The 12150-nt window shown below is 42.3% G+C and overlaps 1 protein-coding gene across 5 annotated transcripts in view; it reads right to left on the bottom strand.

Annotated features, from left to right (window-relative positions):
• Positions 1 to 12150, bottom strand: part of creb1b (cAMP responsive element binding protein 1b) — a 62866-nt gene that overhangs the window by 46122 nt on the left and 4594 nt on the right. The gene's annotated exons all lie outside the window — the stretch shown is intronic.

Genomic DNA, 12150 nt, shown 5'->3' with positions numbered 1-12150 from the left:
GATTTCTGAAGAAGGGTCTAGGCCTGAAATGTCAGCCTTCCTGCTCCTCTGATGCTGCTTGGCCTGCTGTGTTCATCCAGCTGTACACCTTGTTATCTCAGATTCTCCAGCATCTGCAGTTCCTACTATCTCTGAACAGTTTTGAAGACAGGTCGCCATCTGCTTGATCAAAGGTGTAGGTTTTAAGAAGCATCTTAAATGAGGAGAGATGGGCAGACAGCAGGAGAGGCTGAGAGACTGGTGTGGGAGAAATGAGTTCTGGTTCATGGGCCACTGATAATGGGGAAAGTGGTATCTATGCTGATGGGACGATCTACACCTGAACTGAGCAGGGACTGGTGCACTTGTGAGCCGCATAACTAGGGAAGTAGAGCAGGTTTAAACTTAATAGTTGAGGCAAGGGCCCAAATTTGGAAAATTATGATGAATAAAAGAGTGGGAAAAATGCAACAGAGGAAGGAATTAATATGGAAAATGATAAACTGACAATGACAGGAAGAGATAGAGAATACAGATCTAAAACGCATATCAGTAGATATGACTAGGGATTACAAAAAATAATGAAAGGACAAAACGTAAGGCACTGTATTTGAATGCATGTAGCAATTAAAGCAAAACAAATGAACTCTTAGTACACATTCAGATAAATAAGTGACTGAGACATGGCGCTTTAATTACCCAGATTGGTTCCTGAATATTGTCGGTGACATTTAGAAAGGACAAGCAGTGGCTAAAGGGTGGTGGAGCAGTTGCTGCCTTTATTAAAGATGATATTAGTGCAATAGGGAGGGATGACCTTAATTCAGGAAATCAGGATATAGAAGCAGGATGAACACAGCAGGCCAAGCAGCATCAGAGGAGCAGGAAGGCTGACGTTTCGGGCCTAGACCCTTCTTCAGAAATGGGGGAGGGGAAGGGGGTTCTGAAATAAATAGGGAGAGAGGGGGAGGCGGATAGAAGATGGATAGAGGATAAGATAGGTGGAGAGGAGACAGACACATCAGCCTTCCTGCTCCTCTGATGCTGCTTGGCCTGCTATGTTCTCACAGCTCTACATCTCATATATCTCAGATTGTCCAGCATCTGCAGTTCCTACTATCTCTGAAACAATTTTAACCCCACTGCGAAGCCTCTTCTAAGGATGCCTACCCTGAAGAAGTTACCCTCCTACCTCCGGAAAAACCTCAGTAGATCTCTCTCCCACTGCAACTCTCTTGTAATCTCTTCGGCCTTGAAACTGCTCGACCACGTCCTGAAGCAAACCAGGTACGACAGCCACATCACCTTTCTTAGTACCTGCCTACGGAACCAGATCATCCCCAATGGACTACAGTCCACATTCAGGCCTTCCCAATTTGGCCCCAACCGTGACAATGTCTACATTCAGAACATTGAGATCCTTCAGAAGCATTTCTCTCTGCGACTCCTGAAACATACACTCGCAATGTGGACTTCACAAGCTTCAAAATCTCCCCTCCCCCTACAGCATCCCAAAACCAGCCCAGCTCGTCCCCGCTTCCTTAACCTGTCCTTCCTCCCACCTAAAGCCCCACCCCCATCTCCTACCTACTAACCTCATCCCGCCCCCTTGACCTGTCCGTCCTCCCTGGACTGACCTATCTCCTCCCTACCTCCCCACCTACACTCACCTTTACTGGCTCCATCCCCGCCTCTTTGACCTGTCTGTCTCCTCTCCACCTATCTTCTCCTCTATCCGCCTACCCCTCTCTCCCTATTTATTTCAGAACCCCCTTCCCCTCCCCCATTTCTGAAGAAGGGTCTAGGCCCGAAACGTCAGCCTTCCTGCTCCTCTGATGCTGCTTGGCCTGCTGTGTTCATCCAGCTCTACACCTTGTATATCTCAGATTCTCCAGCATCTGCAGTTCCTACTACCTCAGGATATAGAAGCAGTCTGGGTAGAGATTGGGAATATTTAAGGCAAGAGGTCAATTATGGAGATTGTGTATGGGCTCTCTAACAGTAACCACGTCTAAGACAGAGACATCAAGGAATAAATAATGGAAGTTTATAGAAGGGTACAACAGATATCATATGGGCTTTTAGCCTACATATAGACTGGAAAAATCAGATGAGAAAAATTAGTCTCAAGGAGGAATTAATTGAATGCTTTTGGGACAGTTTCTTAGACCAGCATCTTATGGCACCAAACAGGCTACACTACACCTGCTTTTGATTAGTGAGACAGGTTTAATTATTGACCTCATAGTGAAAGCATCCCTTGATAACATCAAACATAATATGATTGAATTTTACACACAGTTTAAGAGAGAGAAGAGTGAGTCCAACACTTCAATTTTGAATTGAACAGGAACGATTATGAAGGCATGAAAGCAAAACTGGCGATAGTGAACTGGCAGTTTAAAATAAGAGATAAGTCAATAGAGATGCAATGGCAAATATTGAAGGGGATGTTCCAGAAAGCACAGATTAGAGGTATTCCAACAAATAAGACAGATTCCAAAGGATGTACCTGCATCTGTGGTTAACTTAAAAAAAAAGTCAAAGATAGTATAAAACTCAAATGAAAGACTTATAATTCTGGAAAAGTACAACAGAAAGCTAATCAAAAATATAAGAACGGGTAGGAAATGTTTCTTCAGATATTTAAAACAAAACAGCTAATAAAGTAAACGTTGGGCTTATAGAAAATGAGTCTGGGGAATTAGTATTGGAAGATATAGAGATGGCAGATGAATTGAACAGATATTTTGTGTCAGTCTTCACCAGACAGCATGCAAATAGCATCCTGGAAATAGCTGTAAATCAGGAATTAAAAATGAGTGAGGAACTCAAGAAAATTCTAGGGAAGTAGTGCGAGTAAATTTTTGAAACTGCAAGTTGACAAGCCCCCACCTCCCGATGGATTTCATCCTAGGGTCTTAAAAGAAGTTGTCAGTGAAAAAGTTGATATGTTGTTTTTAATTTTCCAAAAATCATTATGTTCAGGGAAGGTTCCTCTAGATTGGAAAATTGCTAATGTAACTCCTTTATTAGAAAAGGGAGGAAGGCAGAAAGCAGGAAACTACAGGCCAGTTAACTGAAGATCTTACATAGGGAAAATGTTACAAGTTATTGTTAAAGGCATTATTACAGCGCACTTGAATAAATTCAAGGTAACCAGGGAGACCCAACATGGCTCTGTCAAAGACAAAAAAATCATGTTTAACTAATTTAGTGGAGTTCTTTCAAGTAATTTAAATAAAGAGGAACCAGTGGATGTATTATATTTAGATTTCCAGAAGGCAGCACAGTAGCTTAGTGGTTAGCACTGTTGCCTCACAACACCAGGGATCTGGGTTCAATTCCAGCTTCAGATGACAATCTGTATGGAGTTTGCATGTTCTCCCTGTGTCTGCACTGGGTTCAGGATTTCCTCTGGGTGCTCTGGTTTCTTCCCATAGTCCAAAGATGTGCAGTTTAGGTGGATTGGCTATGCTAAATTGCCCATAGTTTAGGGTGGGAAATACAGAGATAGGGTAGTGGATGGGATGCTGTTTGGAGGGTCAGTGTGAACTTGATGGGCTGAATAGCCTTCTTCCACACTGTAGGGATCTATGAACAGCAGCTTCAACTGCTGCTCAAACACTTGAAAGGGCGGCACGGCGGCTCAGTGGTTAGCACTACTGCCTCATAGCACCAGGAGCCTGGGTTTGATTCCACCCTTGGGCGACTGTCTGTGTGGAGTTTGCACTTTCTCCCTGTGTCTGCGTGGGTTTCCTTCAGGTGCTCCAGTTTCCTCCCACAGTCCAAAGATGTGCAGGCTAAATAGATTGCCCATGCTAAATTGCCTGTAGTGTTCAGGGATGTGTAGATTAGGTGGGTTATAGGGAGATGGGTCTGGGTTGGTGCTCTGAGGGTCAGTGTGGACTTGTTGGGTTGAAGGGTCTCTCTCCACACTGTAGGGATTCTATGAAGGCATTTGGTAAGGTGCCACATCAAAGATTATTGCAGAAAATTAAATCTCATGGTGTTGGAAGTAACATATTAGCATGGATAAAAAATGGCTGGCTAACAGGAAACACAGTATATGAATAAGTAGGTCTTTTTTTCAGGCTGGTAGGATGACACAAGTGCTGTGCCACAGAGGTCAGTGCTGTGCGTCAACTCTACATTCTATTCAATGATCTGAATAAAGAGATCGAAGGTATGGTAGCTAAATTTGCTGATGACACAAAGATAGGTAGGAAAGTGAGTTGTGAAGAGGACCTAAAGGGCCTACAAAGGGATTTAGATAGGTTAAGCGAATGGACAAAGATCTGGCAAACTGGAGTACAATGTGGGAAATTGTTCATTTTGTCAGGAAGAATGTAAAAGGAGCACATTATTTAAATGGTGAGAGATTGCAGAACTCTGAGATGCAGAGACATTTGGGTGTCCTAGTGCATCAATCACCAATCATTCATACAATCATTAGTATGCAGATACAGCAAGTGAACAGGAGATCTAATAGAGTGTTATGGTTTATTGCAAGGGGAATTGGATGCAAGAGTAGGGGCGTTACGCTACAGTTAAGCAGGGCATTGGTGAGACCGCAATTTTAATACTGTGTACAACACGGGTCATCATATTTGTGGAAGGAAGTTAATATGTTGAAAGCATTTCAGGGAAGATTTGCTGGACTAATACCTGGTTTGAGCGAATTTCCTTATGAGGAAAGGTTAGACCTGTATCCCTTTGAGTTTAGAAAAGTCAGAGCTGACTTAATTGAAAAATACAAGATCCTGAGGGGACAAGACCCGGTTTCCTCCCACAGTCCAAAGATGTGCAGGCTAGGTGGGTTAGCAATAGTTAAAAACCGCATGCTGTGTTATGGGTGGGTCTGGATGGGATGCTGTTTGGAGGTTTGGTGCAGACTCAATGAACTGAAAGGCCTCTTTCTGCATTAGCTTTCAACACATGCAGCAATCCTTAATTTTTAAGACAGTTCTGTTCTTACCTCAGTCCACAATTAAAAATACAGAAAAATAAAGAAAAGATGTGATCTTTTACTGCTAACAACATAAAATAATATATGGATTAATGTGGTCTCTCATTTGTGTAGAAACACTTACAGCTGCCCAAGATGAATTATCTTGAGTGCAATGACTACCATGAAGTCAAAAGTAGTACCTATTCTACACTAGAGCCATTGTAAAACTGCCCTGAGATGAAGAAAAACTAACATCTATATAGCACCCTCCATTACCTCCCAATGTGCCTTATAGCCAGTGGTTATGTCTGAAGTGTTGTAACTGTTGTAACACTAAACAGGCAGTAAATTTTCACAGTTAGATTACACAGACTGCCATATGATAATGGCTGGATAATCTATATTAGATGTTTTTAGATGGTTAATTATTGGCCATGACCTCCTCATCTTCTTCAGCATATAAATGTGGAATTATTTAAGGTCACCTGAGAAGGCAGATGAAAACCACAGATGGTGCCTTCTCTGCCAGTACAGCACTCCCTCAGCACTTCACCAAGACTAGCTGCCACGATTATGTGTGCAAATCTCTGGAGGAACAAATGAGCATGCAATGCTTTGACCCTGTGAGAGGAATCTCAAATCTTTAACTTTTGAACAATAATCTGGGAACAAATGCCTGCCCAACAAAGCAGAAGGGAAAGATGGAGCCTCAGCCCAACAACTCCAGCAATGTTGCAATTTTTCCCATCACTCTACAAAGTTGCCAACTCTGGTTGGGTGTAAACCAGGATATTTCCTCACTTGACCTCTCATCACCGTCCTCCACTCTCACCACTGGATGTTGGTCTATGTATCCTTGAGTGTACTGTCTTTCTATGGCAGATGGAAAGCAAATAAGTTCTTGGTTGCTTGATTGGTACCTCAGTCTCATCCCCACTATTTTAACAATCAGCAAAAAAAGTTTAAAGAATATGACAATTTTTTTTGTTTTAATCAGCTCCAGTCCTTTGTTCCTGAGTTTTTGCTCAAAGCAGATACTTAGAAAATAATGTTCCAATTCTGGAAAGCCTAAGCCAGTCTAACCTGATGAACTTACTCCCAGATTAGGTGCTCAAAACAAAGCCACACTGATTTGTTGGAGGACTAGGATCAGCTGAGATGCTTTTACAGAGAGCTGGCACAGACAAGTCAGGCCGAATGGCCTCTTTCTTCTCTGTAATCGTTCTATCCGATGGCTTCAATGCTGCCCTCGAAACAGCTGTGCAGGCGAAGAGACTTTCACACAACTCCTTCTGGAACGTGCCTTTGCAAAGAAGATCTGGAGAAAGACGAAGTGGTTTTTGTCGAAGATCATCCCGAGCAGCTCCATGGCGCAGGACTCTGTGCTCCATGGTCTGTTCCTGAAGACTCACACTGAGACAAACATTGACTGCACTTGGAGGACCATTCATTCAGTGAAAGATGCTCTTTGGTCTGTCTGAAACCTGTTGGTTTTCCATTGTAAAGAGTGGACCTCGACTGAGTGTTGCAGACTGGCACATTCCAAGATCCAGGACTCTGTGCGGAGGGATACAGTAAGACCGCTGTCCTTAGATTCTTAGAATGCCTACAGCCCAACAAGTTCACACCGACTGTCCCAACAGCATCCCACCCAGACCCTTCCCCTACCCTATCCCTGTAACCCTGTACTTCCCATGGCTAACACACCTAACCTACACATCCCTGAACACTTTGGGTAATTTCCCATGGCCAATCCACCTAGCCTGCACATCTTTGACTGTGGGAGGAAACTGGAGCACCCAACGGAAACCCACGCAGACACGGGGAGAATGTGCAAACTCCACACAGACGGTCGCCCGAGGGTGGAACCTGGGTCCCTGGCGCTGTGAGGCAGCAGTGCTAACCACTGAGCCACCGTGCTGCCTACTAAGGTCTTTTTGCTGAGGTTTAACAAGTGTGTCTTCAGTTATCAGACCGTCTCATTGTTCTGTTGGTACAAAGTCGATGGGCTGAAGGGATTCTTCTTTACTGTATGATTCTGTGGTTCATGTCAGAGGGGGAGCAAAATCTGACACTGAGCTTCATCAGGAGATATCCAGAACAGTTGATCAAAGGCTTTGTCAAAGAGGAAAATTGTAAAGATAGTGTTAGAAGGAGAACAAGTTAAAAAGGTGGAGAAATTCAGGGAAGGCATTGCAGAGTTTAACTTGTAGGAACACCACTCACCACGTGCATGGCAGATACTCATGTGACTTGGCCAACATTGTCTATCTCATACGCTGCAGGCAAGGATGCCCCAAGGCATGGTACATTGGCGAAACCATGCAGACACTATGACAATGGATGAATGGACACCGTGCAACAATTGCCAGACAGGAATGTTCCCTCCCAGTGAGGGAGTACTTCAGCGGTCAAGGACATTCGGCCTCACATCTTTGGGTAAACATCCTCCAAGACGGACTTTGGGATACACAAGAACACAGAGTCACCAAGCAGAGGCTGATAGCCAAGTTCAGTACCTATGAGGACGGCCTCAACTGGGATCTTGGGTTCATGTCACACTACAGATGACCCCACCACACTTTACACTCTCACACACACAAACCACAACCACACGTGAATCTATGGGGTGAATTTATATTTGCAGATACATTTTATTTTGTTCAGAAAGCACACAATTTATAGACAGCCAGTCAATAGGGTGTTTTTCAATTCCTATTTTAGAAATAAAACTAGTCTGACTCTAAACTGAAACACAAACAGATTCTAAACAAAGTCTCACAGCTAACATGCATTGTCTGATCTGAAATGTCACCTCTTTTTAATACTGATAAAACCTTTAGTTCTCTCAGGACCCTGACTTGAAAGGAATTTGTGGATTTACATACACATATTAATCAATTAAAACCTTCTAACCGATTAAAGGTTTAACAGCATCTTAGATTTGTTTAGTACATCCTCATCAATGGTGTGAACCTTTGATCTTTTACTTATATATTCTATGTCTGATACTACCTCTCTCACTAATGCCTGAAGAAGGACTGAGGCTCTGAAAGCTTGTGTTTTCAAATAAACCTGCTGGACTATAACCTGGCGTCGTGTGATTTCTGACTAAATAGCTGAAGGTAAGGCTGCCAATGGCAAAGCAATAAAAATCTCTGATGCACAGGAAAACACAACTGCAAACTGCAGAGATCTAGGAGAGCTGTAGAGCGGGAGGAAGTTATAGGTAGGAAGTATAAGACCATGAAGAAATTTGAAAACATGCATGAGAATTTTAAAATCAGTGGTGCAGAGATATTGAGTATGGGTTTGATGGCAAGTTGATCATGCAGTGACACAGTTACCAGATTCAGGTGCGTCAAAAAAACCTAATATATAATATGCTCATTTTACCTCTTGCAATCTCTTCCACTTTATGCATTTATTTCCTTGCTCTCACTTAGATCTCCAGTGCACTACACAGAATCACTTCATAGACTGAGGTTGCTAAGCAACCTCCTCTCAGGCTTCCGTCAACTGCAGAGCACCTTTAGCTTGAGAGAGGTTGGTTTTTGCTAACCCCTTTCTGCCCTGTGATGTTCACGCATGTCCTTAAATCAGAAGGTCACAGATTCATGTCTAAACGTTCTTTTTATGCAGCACAGTCGTGTGGCCACAGAACAACCCAAAAGATCCCGCACAGGACAAGCAAAGGTTGAACCCTGAAAGATACTGTCCATGCTTGGCCATGCAGAATAATTTGTAGGGTCTGCACATTGCAAAAAAAATGTCCCACTCTAGAGACTTACAATATTTTGATCGTGCAAATGGTGCACAGTTGGAGGGGCTGACTTTTAAGTGAGACATTAAGTGATGGTGCTACCTGTCTTCACAAGTGGACACTAAAGTTGCAAAGGTACTATTTGGAAAAACAGCAAAAATGTCCTCTTCCATACTGCGCACAAATATTTATCCCTCAACCAAAAGCACTACTAACAGATGATTTAGCTCCTTTATTCATTCATAGGATGAGGGCGTCGCTGACTACGCAGCATTTTTTGCCCATTGCCCTCCCCAGAGGGCAGTTAAGAGTCAACCACATTGCTGTGGGTCTGAAGTCACATGTAGGCCACACCAAGTAAGGACAGCAGTTTCCTTTCCTCAAGGAAATTAATGAACCAGGTGGGTTTTTCCCGACAAGCAACAATGGATTTATGGTCATCATTAGATTCTTAATCCCAAATATTTATTGAATTCAAATTCCACCATCTGCCATGGGGGATTTGAACCCAGGTCCCCATAGTGTTATCTGGGTCCCTGGATTAACAGTCCAGCGACAATACCACTAGGTCATCGCCTCCCCACTAGAGTAACATTATGTGCGGGACCTTGTTGCAGACAGATTGAGAGCTTTGTTTCCCTACATATCAAATGACAACTGATCAAAAGTACTTCATTGGCTGTAAAGCACTTTGGGACAACCTAAAGTTGTGAAAGGTGCTGTATCATTGAAAATCTTTCATTTAGCATCTCCTTCGCTCATATCTATAAAAGCACTTAGGAACAAATCCACTATAAAGCACATAAACAAAAACAAAGCCCCTAACATTTTTTTATAGAAGTGTATATCAGCACCAGTTTATATTTACATGACATTTTACCACATCAAAGACACTAAGGATGTTTCAGAGATAGTAAGGATGTTTCACAGCTGAATTATCGAGCAAACTTACACATTGAGCTTCATGAGGGTACCTAAGTGCAGATGACCAAAAGCTTGATCAGAAAGATAGATTCTAGGGAGCATCTTAAATGAGGAAAGACAGGTGGAAAGGTTGAAGGAGAGGCTTCCAGAATTTAGGGACTTGGCAGGAGCAATTTGAATTCAGAAGGTGTATCGGCTGGAACTGAATGAGCACAGGGTTCTTCAGTGACCCGAGAGCTGGAGGACATTATACAGACAGGGAGGAGTGAGGCCGTGGAGAGATTCCAAAACAAGGGTGTGAATTTTAAAATTAAGGCATTGCTAAACTGGGAACCAGTGTAGGGCAGCGGGCTTGGTGCGAGCTAGGACATAGATGGAAGAGTTTTCGTTGACCTTATGTTTACAGGGAGCTGAACATGAGGTGAAATTAGCATGAACAGAATTTGGAGAAAGAATTGGGGAATTGAACTAAGTGGGTAGCTCCTTCAGAGAGCTGTAGCAGGCTTCCCTCTGTGTTGTAAAATTATATGATAGCAAGTGCAGTCAAGGATTCAGTCAATGGCACAGTGTGTCAGAATACTCTCCCTACTGTGATCACTAGTGTTTTATCTATAACAGTCTTATCACACACCTGATAGCACACACAAGGCATAGCATTCCACATTTTGTTACAAATGTAACACAATCCTTTAAGAAAAGACATCATTGTCTTGAATTTACAAGCATTTGTAATTAGCCTCTTCCAGTCAATGGGAGATCATCAGTATCTGCAAATGCCTGACTTTGCACATGTAGGACATTGGTTTTCAAGGCATGATGGACATTTGCAGTTGAAAAGAGACTTCTATTTACAAGCACCATTCACAACCTCAGAATATGCTAACATACTTTTCAGCCAATTAAGTATTTTTGATGTGTAGTCACTGATGTATTGTAGGATAATACAGCAATCAATTTGTGCACAGCAAGCTACCAAAATCAGCAACATGATAAAGCCTAGATGATTTGTTTCAAATCTTTTTACATCCATCTCAGGGGGTTGACATCTAATCAAAAAGAATGACTTCATCTCCGAGTTTGTTGCTTCTGCATTGAAGTGCTCAGTTCTTTAGAGTGAGGCCTGAACCCACAGCCTTCTAACATGGATGTGCAAGTGCTACTCACTGGGGCACAGTTTTCACACTTCCCACTGGAAACAAGCTTGAGCAATGCTGTCGGAAGTTCAGTGAAGTATTTTCTTTAAATACCAGGAGGTACAAGGGGTGAAATCTGACCATGGTGGTAACTCAAAATGGGGAGTAATAAATTACGAGTCTCAATGCAATGTCAACTCATTAGGAAAGAATATCAGACACTAACTGCAATTTGTATTTATGTAATGCCTTTCATGTAGTAAAACATGCCAAGTTGCTTCTCAGGAGTTTGACAGGAAAATATGATAGCTTTGTTACAGAGGTAGATTTTAAGGACCGTCCTTAAGAAGAAAAGGAGCAACATGAGCAACTTAGGGAGGGAATTCTTTGCCAATGGTGAGAGTGAGACGGTGGAATTGGGGATTTGCAGTAGGCCAGAAATAGGGGAAGAAAGAGATCCCAGTCGGGTTGTAGGACTGAAGAAGGTTTCACTAATGGGGAGGCATGAAGCTATGAAGGGATTTGAACATAAAAATGAGAATTTTAAATTGGAGACAGGAATCAGCAATTACAGGGATGCAGTGTAAAACTGGCTGTTGGTTCACCATTGTTTGAATCCCTTCTTCATTATTGTGTCTTTTAAGTGTATCAGGTCCTTTAATGCTAAGCGCATCAGGTACAGTCAGTATCCTGACAGACTTCAAATAATAATGGCAATGCTATAGAGCAGTCCAAACCATTCTGAAATGAAATATAATCTTTCTTCAGGGCTTTCTGTTGTCTTTGATTAAACTGAGCTGTTGGATGGGTGATTAAATAAGCTGTGCTATAAAGAATTTGAAAATTGGCAGTTTTAATCCCTAGTTTATAGAAATTATGATTTGAGCATTACATTTCCCATTAAATAAGTTACGGATTTATCAGAATCCGGCTCCTTTATTACGTCAGACAGTGTGCATTTAGAATCTAATTTGAAATAAATCAGGAGGCAGATGAGGAAGTTTTCTAATATTCACAACCTGTTATTATCCTGGTTGTAACCCTTTCTGAGCCCTTTCCTCTCTCCACGGTCTCCACAGAATATAAACTAACTCAGCCGGTTATGGTACCAGGCTAAGTACATCCACCAGATTAGTAAAATCCCATGTTCAATATCTGTGCTGAATTGACCATTTTTCGTCAATTGGCAAGAAAGAAAATCAGCAAGTTCTACAAGAAATAGTTTCCACTTCCATAGCATCATTCACAATATTGAGATGTCCTAAAGAACCTAACTGCAAATGAAGTGCATTTGAACTGTGGTCACTGTTGTAACAAAGGAAACGTGTCAATCAATGTGTGTTCAGGCAGCCAGGCGATAAAATGGGACAACAAGGTGTAGAGCTGGATGAACACAGCAG

This window comes from Rhincodon typus, chromosome 7 (genome assembly GCF_021869965.1).
Source record: "Rhincodon typus isolate 14 chromosome 7, sRhiTyp1.1, whole genome shotgun sequence".
NCBI classification, from domain to species: domain Eukaryota; kingdom Metazoa; phylum Chordata; class Chondrichthyes; order Orectolobiformes; family Rhincodontidae; genus Rhincodon; species Rhincodon typus.
Note: the sequence above shows the minus strand (reverse complement) of the source record. Positions and strands in the feature narration are given on the sequence as shown.